The sequence below is a fragment of the Pogona vitticeps genome, chromosome 4, assembly GCF_051106095.1.
Source record: "Pogona vitticeps strain Pit_001003342236 chromosome 4, PviZW2.1, whole genome shotgun sequence".
Classification (NCBI taxonomy): domain Eukaryota; kingdom Metazoa; phylum Chordata; class Lepidosauria; order Squamata; family Agamidae; genus Pogona; species Pogona vitticeps.
The window spans coordinates 38,062,834-38,075,778 of record NC_135786.1 but is presented as its reverse complement, the minus strand read 5'-3'; the positions used below and the strand labels follow the sequence as shown (position 1 = coordinate 38,075,778).

Sequence of the window (12,945 nt, the reverse complement as noted above, 5' to 3'; positions counted from 1 at the left end):
TCTGGGCTACCCAGCTGCAGTTTGTTCTCTTTGCAGGGCCTAGGCCAAAGCACTTCCTCCCCTGGGTTAAAGTGCCTCTCCCTGCCTTCCTGGTCATCCCAAGCTTTCTTTCTGACCTTTTGAGCTTGCAGGGTCTCTGCTGCTAGCTCTAGGTTTCTCTTTAGGTCATTCCTTAAAGAGTCTATATATGTCACAACGTCTTGTGGGTCATCCTGGGTGATCTGCTCCCAATTTTGTTTGATCAAATCAAGGGGCCCTTTCACCCTTCTCCCAAACAAAAGTTCAAACGGACTGAACCCGGTACTGGCTTGTGGCACTGATCGATAAGCAAACAAAAGGGATTGCAGCTTCTGGTCCCAATTGTTTGGATTCTCTGCCAAGTAAGCCCTAATCATGCGCATCAGAGTCCCATTGAACTTCTCCGTTAACCCATTACTTTCAGGGTGATAGGCAGTGGTTTCCTTGTGTTTAATTCCACAGATTTGCCATAACCGTTTCATGAGCTTCGATGTAAACGATGCGCCCAAATCTGTGATTATTTCTGAGGCAAATCCCATCCTGGACATATACCCCACCAAGGCATCTGCCACTGTGTTAGTTTCACTGTTAGTCAAGGGTATGGCTTCAGGGTACCTCGTGGCATGGTCCACAATGGTGAGAATGAACCTGTTCCCCCTCTTTGTGGCCTTGGGCAAAGGTCCCACAATATCCACCCCTATGCATTTGAACGGAGTGTCAATCACAGGCAAAGGGCACAACTTTGCTTTGGTCCTGTCACGATTATTCCCCTGCCGCTGACACACATCACATTTTTTACAGAACTCCCTGATCTGCTTCCCTATGTCAGGCCAGTAAAAATTCTGTGTGATTCTCTGCTGTGTCTTGTTCACCCCTAAGTGCGCAGCAAACATGTCAGAGTGCCCCCTTTGTAAGATCATGGGGCGATACTTTTCAGGTACCACTAGCTGACTTCTGATCCCATCTCCCCCTTTTGAGATATTCCTCAGGGTCTCTCTATATAAAATCCCCTTTTTCTCTAGAAATCTCACTGGGGTTTCAGGTGTTAGCTGGGCGTCTGTCACCTGTTCAAAACACTTTTGGAGAGTGGCGTCTGCCTTTTGCTCTTGGCCAAATCTGCTGTCTGTGGTTAAGGTTTCCACCACAGCTTCGGCACTCCCCTCTGCTTCCGTCTCGGGCTCATCAGTACCCCCTTGAACTGTCCCCGTGGTGGCTTGTGAACGTGTAATCACTAGCACCCGTTTCACATGTTCAGCCAGGTCATTTCCCACGAGCACGGCTGCTGGCAGAGTCGATGAAATCGCTAGCCGCCAAACTCCCCTCCAGCCTTGAAAGTTCACAGGTATCTCCGCTACTGGCAGTGAGATCACCTGCCCCTCAATCCCTGCCACCTTTATGCTCTCATTTGGGATTATATACTCCCTAGGAATAATATCTGGATGGCCCAGGGTCACCTGGGAACAAGTATCCTTTAACCCCCGATACTGATGGTCAAGTATTCCTACGTCCACCCCTGCTGTTTCAAACAACTGTGAATCTGTTCTCACAAGTAAGCAGCGCCTGACCTCCACAAGAGGACCATTTTCCTCAGCCTGATCAGCAGATGTAACTGTTCCAGATTGAGTAGCCATGGCAACAGGCTCCCTCAGTGACAAGGAGCTTTGCTCTTTCTGGACACAGAACACAGCTTTTGGCTTGGTTCCACTCGAATCATGAGGCACAATTCCTTTTAGCTGCTTTAATTTCTCACACTCTGAGATTAGATGGCCCTTTCCTTGACAGAAATAACATTTTCTGCTGTATTTGGAGTCTTTCTCATCTGGTTTTGGTTTTCCCTCCAAAATCTGAGGTCTTGGTTTCATGTCTGAGGGCTTCCCTTCACCATGGGTCCCTCCCCCTTGCTGGTTTCTCCCTGGTCCCTGAGAGTACTTGCTGTAGGTTTCTTTCGGTTTACCTATCGATTTCCCCTCATCACCTAAGGGTTTTCTTATTTGATAAATAAAATCTGCGATCTCTGCTGCTTCGGCCACAGATTTCGGTTTCCTTTCCCTCACCTGGAACTTCAGTTCCCCATGCAGGACTGAATAGAACTGTTCCAGCGCTATCAAGTCTTTGAGCTGCTGGAAGGTCTCTGTTCCCTCCTGAGATAGCCATTTCTCTAACAGCCTCACCAGTTGGGCCCCCACTTGGGTAAAAGTCTGCTCTGGTTTCTTTGTGAGGGACCTGAATCTTTGCCTCAGCTGTTCCGCATTTATCCCATGTCTGGCAAACACCAGTTTTTTAAACTCTGCAAAATCTTTTAACAGCTCCTCTGGCATCTCTGCATAGACTTCTGCCAGGCTGCCACTGATTAAAGATCGCATGATGGTCATCTTCTCAGTTTCCCTTACTGAGAAGTCCACAAACGCTCTTTCCACTAGGGAAAAGAACACCTCAGGGCAATCTCCCTTGTGGTATACAGGGAATTTCTTCAGGTCAGTCTTAGACAATTGGCCCCCCTCAGAATCTCTATTGTTATTATTGTTCTGGTTCATCATTTCCAATTTTCGTAACTCAAAGGCCATCCTCTCTCTCTCCAACGCCATTCTTTCTTCTCTTTCCATTCTCTCTCTCTCTAATTCAAATTGTCTCTGCCTCTCCCTTTCCTTTTCCTCCATTTCCCTCACCCTCAGTTCATGCTGTTGGGCTATGAGCAATTTTCTGAGTTCTGGGTTCTGTTCTCCCGTGCTGTCACCCTGCACTGAGCCAAATTCATCCTCAGAACCTTGGTCTACCTGGGGGTCTTTCACTTCACCCATTTCTGCCATTTGGCTTCGAGTCAAGGGCATAATCCCCCCCCCCCAGAACAGGCTGCTTTCAAAAGTCAAGCCTCAAAATAAAGCGACCACTTTTTTTCTTTTTTTTTTTTCCCCAGAACCAGCTTTCTATAGATTGCTGCTGTTCTTCAGCACTAACTTGCAACTGTTGCCAGCCGGAGTCTACCCCCCTCTGCTAGGCCTCTCAGCAGACAAGCTAGATCACTGCTACTTTACACAGTTTTGCCTCAGCTTTTTCCCGCCAAAACAGGTTGCCTCAGAGCTCCCTAATCTAGTCTCCCCAGTTGGCACGTTCTTCCACTAGCGCACCTCCCCATGAGGTACGCCTAGAAGATTACCTACGCGCCCTCAGATTGTCCCTGACTAGACCCCCCTTGCTCTGGGCACACTTGCCAAGGCTTTGCTGGACCACTGGACAACTGGACCAGTCGTATCCCACACGCTGGACACCAATCAATGTGACAAACCCAGACCTACTGGGATATGCCACAGTTTCACTAAGCTGCCACCAACCATTCCCTATAAGAAGTCACACAGACCAGGGATGGATTTTTAACAAATAAAAGAACAAGGTTTATTTACATAACACACAGGGAAAATAAAATGATCAAATGAATAAGATACAGTAACGTGGCTTAGTCTCAATCATACATACACTAGTTTGGTTCACACAGAACGCATTTAACTAAAGCACAGACCCTGAACCTATCAGTTCTGGCTACCCTACAGACACCTGAACCTATCAGGTTGGTACTGACTGACACACAGTAGTACCCTGTCTGACACACAGACTCCCACTCAAGCTTCTTCTCTCAGCTCTTCTCCAGCTTCTTCTCACAAACTCCACATATATATACAGTACAGCCCCTCCTCCTGATGTCCCGCCTTCCACTCCCCATAGGATGGAACTTTCCCTCCAAACCCATGACAGACAGGTAACATCAGTGCTGTATGTAACAGTCGTCCCCTTCTCCTCTTGTGCTCACACTTTCCTAACATCAAGGACTTTTCCAAGGAGTCTTCTCTTCTCATGAGATGACAATGCCACTCCAGTATCTTTGCCAAGAATGCCCCATGATTGGAAACAAAAGGCTAAAAGTGCTTACATACCTCTGTCAAAGCTTATAGAAGGATGCTGTCAAAGGGACAATAACACAAATTCCCCATGTGGCTAGTGGTGTCTGTGTGTGTGTGCTCAGCAGCAAACAATCACAGTTGCCATTTATCTGTGATTTTCTCTCTAAACCAGCCAGCCCACCCACCCCCTCAGCCTTTATATTCTTGTGTTTTTTCCCCCATACTTCCTACAGCTTGGGAATTTTGCATCTTTGCAGACTGCAATTCCCAGAATCTCCCAGCTGGTTGGGGGAATTCTGGGAGTTGTAGGCCATAAAAGTAACACTTTTTCAAGCTTTAACACTTTCCCCTCTCTAGTGTAGACTCTTTATTTGTTTAAAGCAGTCCATCTATGTGTGGATTGTGATGAATGAAAACTGAGTATAGGGATTATAGATTCTGGGGTCTTAGGCCAGTTTCTAGCTTAATTTATTTCTCAATAAATGTCTGGTAGAATACCTTTTTGTTACTACAGGCTTTTATTAACTTAAACATTATGCAATCACTTCTTGTAGCACAACTGCAGACAGGATCTGCTGTCCCTGGGAATACAGTGGGGTCTTGACTTGAGAACTTAATCCGTATTGGAAGGCGGTTCTCAAGTCAAAAAGTCTGTAAGTCAAGTCTCCATTGACCTACAGTGCATTGAAAACCGATTAATCCCGTAACAGGCCGTTTTTGTTCCATTTTGGTTTTTTTCTGGTCTGTAAGTCAAATCTCAGTCTGCAAGTCAAACCTAAATTTTGTGGCCAGAGAAGTCTGTAACTCAAAAAGTCTGTAAGTCAAGCCGTCTGTAAGTCAGGGGTCCACTGTACATAAAGCATATGAAACAAGCACAACATTAAAAAGAGGAAACTAACTTCACATTCTTTGTTATCTAGTAAAGCCTCAAAAGGTAGCCCGAAACAAAAAAACAGCATCCATCTTATGCTGCCTTGTCCAGCACCATATGATCAATCTCTTGCCAAGGGGTTGAGTTTTAACATGAGATGCAGCCCTTTGCAAACCAAATGAAGTTGGGCTTGGCTGCCAGGTTACTCAGGCACGAAAGCAGCCCTTCCCTTTACAGTATTTGCCAGTAAAATTTCCCCAGAAGCAAACTTAGCTTGTACCTAGTAGCCAGTTAATGTTAGAGCCATGTCTTGGCTACTGCTGACTGAGATTAAGACATCTGCAAATATGTTTGGCAATGGGTTCACACACACCCCAAGGCTGAGAATCTGAGGCTCTCTCATCCTCTCTCTCAATCTCTCTGGTCTGATGTGCATTGTGTAGCATCTGGCCATCTAGACAGATTCTGTTCATGGGCTGTGGCATGGGACAAGCTGCAGTAGCCCCCAACTTCCTGCCTCATAAGAAACATACAGATTTCTAAAACTTTTCCTTTTGTTTGTCCTTTGTCAGCCAACATTTACACTAGAAAACAGCATTTAGATAAGGAGTTGGGGGTATTTGATAAAAAGCAATGGAGAATTCACTGAGTGCCTGGCAGACTTTTGTCTGCAGAGATGGAGAAAGAAATCGATCCTCTCTCCCTTCAGGTAGATAATATCACAATTCAAGCATGTAGTCTTCTCCTTGGAAGATTAGTTTAACTTCAAATCCAGTGGCTTCAGTTATTTAGCCAGGATTATTTTTGTTTCCCCTCCCCTGCTACTAATGTTGAGTCTAATGAAAGTTCACCTCTTAATGGTATTTTTAGTGGTTTTATAAAGGGCTACTAAAAGAAACTGGATAGCTCAGTGGTTTAGTTATCTGCCTACAGAGCCAGAAGTTGGAAGTTCGTTTCCCCATTGTGTCTCCTCTGAGTAGAGCCAGCCTGTGTAGCTCAGGCAAGCACATGATTATTAAAAGAAACTGAATTTGACTATATTTAGATGTGTGTAACCCCTTGGGAGACACATGTCTGAAGCACTTACGTAGAAGGAAAAACAGATGCACAGTTTGGGGGTGTTCCTGGTTTCATCCCTGAGCCTGGACGGCCAGGCCTTGGCAGTGGCCAGAAGTGCATTTGCACAATAAAAACTAGTGTGCCAGCTACATCTGTTTCTTGAGAGATCTGATCTGGCTACTGTTCTACACAGTAGAACAGTGGCTACTTCAGTGGAGCACCCTTCTCTGTTGCTGCACCCAGACTTTGGAACTCCCTCCCACCGGAGGCCAGGCTGGCCCCATCTTTGCTGTCCTTCCACAAGCAGACAAAGACCTTTCTCTTTAGGTAAGCCTTCCCTCATTAACTAGCTACCTGTGTGTGACTTTTTTAGATGGATTGTTATGTATTACTGCTTTGACTGGATTTTTAGTACTACTTGTGTTCTCAGAGTAGCATTGCCTTTTTAAAAAAATTTATACCTATTGTTCTTAGCTTTAATATTGCCTTTTAATGATGTAAGATGCCTCTTTACTCTTTGTTCTTAGCTTTGTTGTTTTTAGTCATTTAGTTGTGTCCGACTCTTCGTGACCCCATGGACCAGAGCACGTCAGGCCCTCCTGTCTTCCACTGCCTCCCGGAGTTGAATTAAATTCATGTTGGTCGCTTCGATGACTCTGTCCAACCATCTCGTCCTCTGTCGTCCCCTTCTCCTCCTGCCTTCACACTTTCCCAACCTCAGGATCTTTTCCACGGAGTCTTCTCTTCTCAGGGAGTCTTCTCTTAGCTTTAAATATTCTGTTTTAACTATGTTAACCATTGTTGTATACTCATTGTTTTCAACTTTAAATGTTGTCTTTCACTGTTGTAAGCTGCCTTGGGCCCTTCTCAAGGAAAAAGGTGGGGTAAAAATATTTTAAATAAAAATAAATAAGAACAGCAATGAAGTATAGTGTGGTATATAGTAATATTCTTTTCTATGCCCATTGCTTAAGGTGCTGTAAATGCTAATGCATAAGATGTTGTAGAATGCTATTCAGCTAGTGAAGGACAACAGCAAGGATCACAGGTTACCTGGGGAAAACATCAAGTGCTGGAAGCTGGTAGAAGCCAGACTTAACTGGCCAAATGACCAGTTGCTTTCCCCAAATATTCTAGGGTGAGAAATTCAAAAAGTGATAAAGCGTACCATGGCTGGACAGTCTTGGCCACTGTTATGCTTTGATTTTTGGCTCTGTCATCCTTTGATGCTTGGTTTTTAAACTGATTTCCTCATTAGTGAGATCCTTTGTTTTTATTTTGTTTTCACCAAAGTGGGTGTTGTTAAAGCAACATATGCCTCCCTCCCTCCATCTCTGTATTCATCATCCCAAACTTTGATCCTCAGATATTCTTTTCACATCTGTGGTAAATGGGTTTTTGAGAATTGTAACCCAAAAGCATCTGGGGACCCAAATTTGGGGACCACCAAGCAAAAATAAAGCTGCATGGCTTGTTTGGTTTCTGTATATTCTAGGGCTCCAGTATTTGTACTCCTCTCATGTTGCGACCTGATAATCTCTGTTGAAGCCCTTACAGCTCCAATATGATATAGTACTGTACTCCTTTTAGGTTAAAACATTAATAAGTGTCCCCATTATACTGGAAGACTGCATGCCCTAAATACAGTGTTGTATTGTCTCTAGTGTGGGGTCACCTTGGGACAACTGCGCCCTTCAACAGCAGCACAGCAATGAACGTGTACAATGGTATGTAAACAGTTTTTTTTTGTGTGTGGTTTTTTTTGTTTTGTTTTTTTGCCATTTAAGAGTATTGGGCTACAAGACAGGACTGTTTTGCCCATGACACAGGCAGAAAATGTACATCCATTACATATTTGAATTTTAACATTAACTTTTTAAACTTTTAATGTGAAGAATAAGGTTTGAATGAGGAGAAAAGGTATATCAGAAAGTACAGGAACAGCTTTCCATTTGTCATTCTGCTCAGTGAGGGATATTGTGGGGGGAGGGGTATTAAAACAAACTCCATTTAACACAAAAATGGGCAAAGCACAACTTCTGGGACTGCATTTGAAGATCCATGCTTCCTCTTTTGCCAGGAAAAAAAAAAAAGGTGCTTCTATTCCTAGAAGTCTCCAGGAATGGTGATTCCTCTTTTCAATAGGTTATTGTCCCCTTTACACTGTTTACATGAAAAATATCATTTTCCAAAAGTACAGGTAGACATTGAGCTATTTCCAGTTTCTTTCCTTCTTTCTTTTTCTTTTTTGCATCTTTTGGCTATCTGAGTAGCCCTGGGGGCAGAAAACTGGCATCTAGATCTACTGTGGACACCATGATTTAAACAGGAAAAATGCTTATTTAAGAATATATCAGACACATTAGAAATATTTTATTAACTTATTTTAATTACATGATCCAGTGGCTGGCTGGAATATTGGTAAACACCACATATCCTTGAACTTCAAACACACAAACACACTGAGGCAGAGACTTGTCCACCCAAAAGTCTGAACACCAAAACACAACAGGAGCAATATAGTATATGTGGTCCAATGCAAAGAGAGTGTTTGGAGCTCTACACTGGAGAAATCAAACAGCCACTAAACAGGAGAATGGCCCAGCTCAGAAGGGGCAACAGCTTAGGGCCACAGTCAGCAGCGTTCCTTAATTTGAAGGACAAAGGACACTCATTTGATGTTCAAGATGTACTCATTTTGGACAAGAAGACAGGTGGTTTGAGAGAGGGGTCAGGGAGGCCATTCTTGTGCATATAGAAAACCCTTCACTCAACAGGGGTGGTGGCCTTAGATACAATCTGTCTCCTATCATGCTGCCTTTTCATCCTTCTACAGAAAGATCAGGACCACACCCACCAGAAAGACCACTGTTAACAATTGCTAAGGACACATGACAGTCCGTGGAGAAGGACTACAGAAGTGGGATTTTCACTCACACACCCCCTCTTTTGTCCATCTAAGGAGCCTATTCAGATCAGGGGTAAGTGAAACCAACTGAAGGATATATCAGGGGTCTCCTACCAACTCTCCTCAGATTGAAGAAGTGACTTAGATGAGTAGTGAAACGTTTCAACCTAATAAGAAAGAAGTCCAGATGCTGTGACTCAACTTCCAGATAACCTCACCTGGATGACTGAGAATTTTCACAGATACTGTATGCTGGTAGAAATGTGCATTACAATTTTGCAGAGACTGCAAAGCAGTTTAATTATCATGATTTACCCCAAAGAATACTGTACCGTAGGGAGGGCCGATAGTGGTGAGAATTCTGAAAGAAAAACTCCTAGCTCCCACCTCTTTGTACTACTTTACATCATCCCTTGTGAAATAGAACTATTATTTTAAGCCTGTACCTTACATCTTAAATCTATATCCTTAGCCTAGCCACAATGCAGAGAAGTGCTAAAGGATGAGGTTCACAAGATGAAAACCAGGCATTTTGGACAGGCAACCAGGGACAGAGGGCTTAAACACAGGTTCAAATCAGGGCAATCCCAGGTAGACAGTTGGAGGCTCTTGAGAGAAAGGGGTGTGGGAGTGGAGAGGCTGGTACATCATGTATGTGAACAACAAATTAGTAGCTATCAAAGGCGTAGATTTGTAAGGGTAAGGGAAGCAATGCAGTGCATTTTGGGTGGAGATTAAAAGTAGGCAAGCAGCATAGAGACAGTGTGTATCTATCTTCATAGTAACATTCGTCTGCAAAGATTGTGATCTAGTACTAATATTATAAGTGTGACCATCTGCAAACAGCCTAATTGAATGTGAAAACCCCTTTAAAGCAACCTGTCTTTTCCTCTCAGATCCTTCCCACTGTCCCTACCGTGCCTCTCTTATGTAAGACGATCTCATTTTTCCTGTTAGTTTAGCAACAAGAACGGATTGACTCCATTTCTCACCACTAGGTACACAAGACTGGTGACTCCATAACTTAGGCATTCAGTTTTGTGACCTCCCTGTGGTCACGTAGCAGAATCATTATAATGCCAGTATTTGTCTTCTCAAACCACTAGGTATCTACTGCTCAGCCTCCAGAGCCTCAGAATGAAGAGTTGCTTGTCAAGAAGAAATACAGTGCAGACAGATTTAAAATCTGGAATTTTAGGGACTGAAACAATCAGAAAATCCAGGACTGGATCCATTGAGATTGTCATGTTTTGTTTGCAAAGCTGGTCCTATCATTAGACAGCCTAGTGGAGTCAGGGCTTGCAAGCTGGAAATCCCAGGACTTTGAGTAGCAGAGACTATGACATCATCTGCCATCCTTTTCCATCATCCGTTGTTTCATCTGGGATTGTGATCAGGTGGGGAAACAGCTCACATTTTGGACTGCTTGGAGCATGGTGCAATTTGAGCTATTTCCCAGCAATCACACAACCTTTGGGCAACAGCAAACTAGCCTAACCCTGCTCTGAGTGCAAACAGGACCTTTTTGGTCAAGCAGGAGTGTTACTCTTTTTAGGGGAGGGGGCAGGGCTGCAGCAATTCCTGCACAGATGGAAAAGTCGCTGTAAACCATACAGTATTGCTGCCAGCAAAATGACCCCTTCTGGTGTGATTTTTCACCATTTGATCATACAATGGGTTTATTTGCTATCCTTGCAGCAACTAGGAGAGTAATGGGTTTTTCCAAGAACAGTATATTGGTGCATGGCATTCCTGTTGTACTGCAAAGTATTTGGAGTATGTTTGGTCTTGATTGGGCAATTAACAGTCATCCAATTTACAAAAGACCTGCTCTTAATATGTTGACATAGACTTATCCAGTTACCTTTACTACTGGATTGCTCAGTGGCTTAGGTTGGGAGTTCAATTCCCCACTGTGCTCCCCTGACAGGGGCTGCACTCAATGATCTGCAGTTCTAAGATTATAAAATAATTTTTGGACTCTTAATTTGAACACACACACCCATTAAAAATCTATGTTTGATGGAGGGTAATTCCAGGGGAGAGCTTCTCCTGGAAGGATCTTACAGATTTGATTGGATACTGTACATTATACTGAGAAGTGTTAACAATTTCCTCATCTACTTCATGGATTTAAACATGGTTTGGGCTGGCCCTACATGTTTTTACAACAATGTATATTACTTTTATTCTCCACTTTGCCATCTCTGCAGATGGATCATATACATCAACCAGACCATAATTCTGAAGTTTTCCTTAGTCCTTACTTTTCACTCTCTAACAGTTCCGGTGCAGCTGCTAGCTATCTGGAATAAAAAGGTCTGGGAACCAGGGATAGAGACTTCAGTCAAGTCGGACTTAAGTTGCACCGGTGACTTGACTTGAATCCAACTCAGGCTTTTCTTTCAATGACTAAGACTCAACTTGGAACCCACTCATCCACTTCCTTTTTTTTTCCCCCTGGGGAAAATAGCTTGTTTTTAATAGGGACTCAGACTTAGGGCTCAGGACTTGGGACTTGGGACCAAAGACTTGGACTTGGGACTTGGACCCTAAAACTGGCCAAAATCCCTGCTGGGAACTCCTCCTTGCTGACCATGAGGAAGAATGCCACTACTGCTTATGCTGAAACAAAGAGTCTGGGCTGGCCCTATCATCAGGCAAATGGAGCGGATCACCCTAGGCAGCAGATGCAACATCTGGCTCTTCTGGACTCCACAGCCTTGCCCTGGGCCCCCTGAAACCTGCCTGATGCCGCAGCTGTAATTGGAGGGCACTCCCAGTCATCACCCAGTGTTGAACTAAGTGAAAACTGCCAGTCCGCCAGATTATGTAAAATGAAATGGGTGAGAGTGCTCCACTTTTTATTTAGGCAGCAAAATGTCTTCCGCTAGCCCTGTAAAAAGAGCTAAGGGCAAGACACCCTTCTCTCAAAGCAGATGTAAGGAAGAAACAGACTGGGTAGCAGGTGGAAAGGGAGGTAAGAAGTGATCAAGCAGGAGGAAGGTGAGGGCTTTCTGTTCACTCCACCCCCATGTCATGCAATAGTTTCAGTCCTTACCAACTTAATCTTGCATCATGTGCTTATTCGTCAGTCAGTTTGCCTAGTGCCAGCAGCTGCTCCGTTCAGGGAGCTGGCTTCACCGTGGCTGAAAAGTCCTGCCTCCCTGGCAGCCAAATGCAAATAGTGATGACCCACTGACCTTTCTTTCCACACGGCTGGTCACTAAACTTTGGGCTGGAGTATTTTACTGATTGTGTCCCAGATTTGACTTAGCTATAATAGTGATTGCTGCTTTCATGGTCTGATGAAAAAGACAGTATTAAAGACTGCATTTCTATCTTACAATTACTTGCACGTTAGCCGATAGCAGAAAACTCTGTTTTTGTCAATAGTCACAGAAAATCACCCATGTTAGGCTCTTAATGGTAGGCAAATAAAAGTACAAATCTGACGGTGTTTAATGGCATTTATTTAAAACAATGTTTTAGCTTTTCAACTTGGGCTGTTTAGTGTGGCATTAGCTTTGAGGGGCATTATGTCACTAAGGTGCCAATGCATTTTTGTTTTCTCATTAAACAGTTCATGTTATCACAGTGTCATGAGTGTTTGCTGAGAGGGGACAGAGTGCTTTCTCCATTCTATACTTATTATATTAATGTATAAAGCAAAAAGCAAAAGCAAAGTGTGCTGCTTATATACCGCCCCATAGCGCTTCAAGCACTCTCTGGGCGGTTTACAATTTAATTATGCAGGCTACACATTGCCCCCTCAGCGAGCTGGGTACTCATTTTACCGACCTCGGAAGGATAGAAGGCTTAGTCAACCTTGAGCCGGCTACCTGGGATTTGAACCCCAGGTCGTGAGCACAGTTTTAGCTGCAGTACACCAGTTTAACCACTGCGCCACGAGGCTTTCTCCATTCTATACTTATTATATTAATGTATAAAAAGAAGACATATAAGGGAAAAGTCTGCAGCTCCTGTCCCATGGAAAAACCTCCTGCAGAGACTTTTGGATGGTACCTCCTGTACTCTTATTATTCTGTAAGCTTAACTGATTGGACTGAAATGGCAAAGAATGAAGCGGCAGAGCACACTCAAGAGGAAACCTAGATTGTTGCTGTTGTCACTATCAGTTTGAGGAGAATTAGCAAATGCTCTCTCTCTCTCTCTCTCGCACACACGCACACGCA

At 43.9% G+C, this 12,945-nt stretch overlaps 1 long non-coding RNA gene across 1 annotated transcript; it reads left to right on the top strand.

Moving 5' to 3' along the window:
- Positions 1-4,502: 4,502 nt before the first annotated feature.
- LOC140707069 (uncharacterized) lies at positions 4,503-12,192 on the top strand. Its single transcript, XR_012087064.2, has 4 exons — positions 4,503-6,168; positions 7,506-7,568; positions 8,682-8,822; positions 9,856-12,192. It is a non-coding gene; the product is annotated as an uncharacterized LOC140707069 (long non-coding RNA).
- The last annotated feature ends 753 nt before the right edge of the window (positions 12,193-12,945 follow it).